Raw genomic sequence first — 4,847 nt, 5'->3', positions numbered from 1 at the left:
CACCGGGTGACGTGGGTCAGGCTCCGGGCTCCTTTATTCCAACAGCTGCCTTTTTGAGTATTGAATGCGGCTGCGACTGAGGCACTTAAAGTTACCTCAGCCTCCGTCTTTCTAGCTGAGCCCTGTATTTCTCCACTACCTTCAGGAGCCACTTTCCCCAACGAGGCCTGGTCCTTCCTTCTCCAGAAATGGGCTTCACAGGTGGCTTTTTGCACTTCCCATGCTCCAAGGACCCTTTCCTTCCAGTCTATGAGCTTGGACAAGATTTTTCTCTCTTCTCTGACCCTCAGCCCTCTCACAGCAAACCTGCTCTTACTCTGTCCTGTCACCGACTGACAACTCTCTGGAAAGATCCATTTACCTCAGACTAGCTACACCCATCAACTATCAGCTTGCGTTCTGTGATTGGATGCCCACAATCACTCCACTACCTAAGCTCCTCCCACTGTACCTACCTTCCACACTAACCCCCAGCACCCTTTCCTAGTCAGTCTGGGATGAGGCCATCCTCCCGCCAGGTACACCCAGAAAGCACTGACTAGTGTGTGTGTTGAGTGCAGGGTTAGGAGTCCTGAGTGGTGATCCCTCCTTACCTGAGGGTGGGATACCACACCTTTGGATGAGGTGCAGTACCTCTGTGTCTACCGTACCCTCAGGGGCGCCATAGTACCCTTTCTCAACTTTCAATATTGTTGTCGGATCCATACTGGGTCTTTGATTGCCTCCTGAAATGTATACGGAGATTCAGTATGTTTAAACTATACTATATATACCTTGTATCTAGTGATACTGTACCCTTTTGCAAATTTTTAGATGATTGTCTAACTCATACTGAGCCTGTGACCATCTGTCTGACTCGTGAAATATATACGGAGATTTGCAATTATCCCTAGACTGTATAGAGCTGTCCACTTCTGAAACAGTACATATATCTGCTTGTATTTTTAGTCCATTTTCACAAAAATTTTTACGCATGGTGGAAGAGGCCACGGACGTGGGTGTGGGGGGCCAGCTGGTACTGATGGTGGTGGTGGTGCATCTGCTGGTATTGACAAAAGCACAATAGCTAAGGCAGGAGGTGTTGAGCCTGCGTCATCATCTGGCACAAGAAGGCCTTTAAGGCTTCCTTTTCTGGGATTAGGTAAACTGCTTTTAAAGCTGGAGCATCAGAAACAGGTTTTGGCTTACATTGCCGAAAAAGCCTCCAGCTCTATTGCCTCCTCTTCTGAAGTTACAAAACTGCAAGCACAGAGTCGTCAGTGCAGGCTTCTGGTCAGGAACCTGTCTCCTTCACCCCCACTAAAATGAAGGATGCGGCAGCCCACACTTCAGATTACTCCATGGAGCTCTTTTCACAGGCCATGCCTGTGTTATCAAGTGAAATTCTGAATTCTCCAGTCAAACATAAATTGGAGATGGAGTGCACTGATGCACAGCCACTGCTAGATGATTCCGCTGATACATTCACCCACAGCACTACATTCCTCTCGCACTCTATAGAGCCAGAATGTGACACTGATGAAACTCAGGTGCACCTTCCCGCATACCATACCACCTTACACGGTGATACAGAGGAAGGTGCAGATGAAAGTGCAGGTTCCCTGAGCAGGTGGGGGTCCTACTCATGGGCAACGGCAGTGGCACAGGGCCCCTCATAGTACGCAAAAGTGTCTCTGCTGGTGGTAGGGCCCACTCGCAGTCAGACATACTGTCATACTATGAGGGGCCTTTGTGCCAGTGCCGTCGCCCACGAGTGGGCCCCCCATGCTTGCTCAGGGCCACAGCACTTGCAATACTTACCTCTCCCTGCTCCACCGCCGTGACGTCTTCCGCCTTTCCTGACAGTGACATTCAGGTTACAGAGTGTGATGACATCACGTCTGTATGCCCTCTACCGAAACAGTACAAGTGCAGAGAGCTTTACAATGGCAATGCTGAGGAGTCCATAGTAGAGTAGTGCCCAGCGAGGAGAGATATTTAACTTTTTAAAAATGTTGGGAGCATTTTTTGCGGAGCAATATACACTGCAGAATGATATATGGGGCCCATCATACACTAGAGCATCATCCATTTGGCCCATCATATACTGGAGCATTCCAAATGGGGGACATCAGACACTGGAGCAGCATTTACGGGGCCCATTATACACTGGAGCATTAGAAATGGGGCCCATTATATATGGAGCATAATTTGGGCCCATAACACACTGGAGCATCGTCCATGGGGACCAACATACACTGGAGCATTCCAAATGGGGGACATCAGACACTGGAGCAGCATTTACGGGGCACATTATACACTGGAGCATTAGAAATGGGGCCCATTATATATGGACTCTATCCCATAAGACAGTGGAGCATCATCCATGGGGACCAACATATACTGTAGCATTATGTGGAGCTCATCATATACTGTATGGAACATTATATGGGACCAATTATTCTGTATGGAGAAATATATGGGGCTCATTTTTCTGTATGGTGCACTAGGTGGTGGCCATTATACTGTATGGAGTAATATACTGTCCGTTTTTTGAGCTATTGTAGAATTTAAAATAGATAATATCAGTTATGTCATGTAAGTAGTGAAGTATTTTTCCTTGTACTATACCTATATTTCTGTGCCGCATCGGAGGATTATGAATTGTGGTATGTGTTAAAAGGGTGCACTGACACTCTTTGGCCCAGGGCACCCGAAAACCTGGCGCCAGCCCTACCCCCCACAACTTTAGCCAAATAACCCCCAGTTTTCAATGCGTAAACTATTATTATAAAGTAAATTAAGGTTGACAAGCTTCAATTATAAGAATTGATGTTTTTGGCATTGAAATGGGCACTGTAGGTGTGTTTACTGTCCTCCACTCCCTGCCGACTTTGCTTCCCCATTGACTTGCATTGGTTTTCGTGTTTCAGTCGTACCCCGACTTTTCCCTATAGTCGGACGATTTCGTTCGACCCGACTTTTTAGAAAGTCGGGTTTCATGAAACCCGACTCGACCCGAAAAAAGGCAAAGTTGCTCATCTCTATTGGGAACCTCTGCTGTAGTTGATGTATGATTGGAAAACATATCTGGAAAGGTCTGCAAAGTTCAACTTCTTATCATACCGTATAAAGTTCAACTTCTTATCCGACCGTATAATCCAAAGAAAAGTTGGAAAAAACATATTTAGAGACAATTTCCTTTACTATTGAAAATTGAGGAATCAAAATAAAGCTCTGGATCAAGATCAAATCTCCAAAAATATAGTATCCATAAATTATAACGTATTCCATCATCCAGCCTTTTCCAGCTCCTACTGAATATTGCAGGTGGGTAGATGATGTCATTGTACAGTCTTTATCGTGGAGCAGGTAATAAGGACCGCTTGCACCACACCACCACTTGATACAGTGCATTTTCTTTGAATTTGCTTAAATACCACTCACCATAAACAATATGCCCAAGCAATGTGAAAGAACTATGTGGGATTACAGTACATTCCTTGACATTCCTTCAGAACAGACAGATCTATATGTCATAAAGCTCTGTTGTTCTCTGTGTATCAGGTGCAGAGATCATGGAGTGTGTGGGAATTATTGTCTCACACAGGGTTCTAAGGGGTGGAGAGTGACATGTCAAGCATGGCAGGAAACTTAAAAACCATGCATGTTCCTATTTGCCTCTGAGGTGAGAGCTTCTGGACTGGGGTCTAAGGAGTAAAATTTCTTTTTGTGGAGAGTGGCATACCATGCCTTGTATGTCAGAGTGAGGAGACTTTATAGGCAGCACTAGAGTTCATGTCCTCATCCTCTCGTAAGAGAAAATTTGCATATTTAATTTTCCAAAGCAGCATGCATGGCTTTTAAGTCTCCTCACTCTAATATACCAGGATTGAGTTGTCACTTTTCACAAGGTAAAACACGACTATTTACACCCAGTCCAGAGCATCTTGCCTACCCAAATCAGATCTCATACTTTACACTGACAAGAGGTAATACTCAAAAATACTGTGTCTTCAAATTGAGATCATTGCTTGGGTTTTACCCTGAGTCATACTGCAAGGCTCGCTGAAAGGTTGTTATTGACTTTTAAGATGGCAGCTTCCAATTGGTGAATAGCTGATGCTAGACATCAAGTCCTCTTCCTCTCTGAAGAGACAATTTGCATATGTCTCACACAGAAAAGGCCTGTTCTAAGCTTACCTGGGGGCATATACCATTTTTAACCCTGATGAAGACTAATGCTTAAGATTGATCAATGTCATTTAGGAGAAAAAGTACACGCCCCAGAAACATATCGGAGCTATTATCCCATCCCCTTGTATTCAAAATAAATTGGAATCTAAACTTTACACACTAATATCTCCACAATGGTGATTAAAAATTAATAAATAAAAACAAAGATTGACTCAGCTCTTCAACTATTATTCCAGGATGTGGACTGTTTAACATGCTCAAACTGGTGGAAAGCCCTCTTTAAATGATGCCTAGATTCTACAAGACTAGCAGAAATCATGGCTAGGAAACAGGGTTGGGGTTAATGAAATTGAACTCAATGGTTAACTGGTTTATTTTTTACATGTAGGATCATGTAAAGATGAACACATTATGCCTTTCAACAAATAAAACTGTAATTTAAAAATAATATTTTGTGATTACTTGGATTGTGTTTATCCAATTATTTAAAGTTATTTTATAATCTGAAAAATTCTAGAGTAAAAATGTGCAAATGCATACTCTGATTAGATAAAGCTTTTATTTTGCTTACTTTGCCTTTATACCATTTCTTATGTTATACAATTTTTCCATTTGAACCTTTCATTGTTAATTATCTTTTATTTTGCAGCCTGACAACATCTACTGCAGCA

This window comes from Dendrobates tinctorius, unplaced genomic scaffold (genome assembly GCF_039654945.1).
Source record: "Dendrobates tinctorius isolate UK_male_01 unplaced genomic scaffold, ASM3965494v1 ptg000049l, whole genome shotgun sequence".
Lineage (NCBI taxonomy): Eukaryota > Metazoa > Chordata > Amphibia > Anura > Dendrobatidae > Dendrobates > Dendrobates tinctorius.
Note: the sequence above shows the minus strand (reverse complement) of the source record.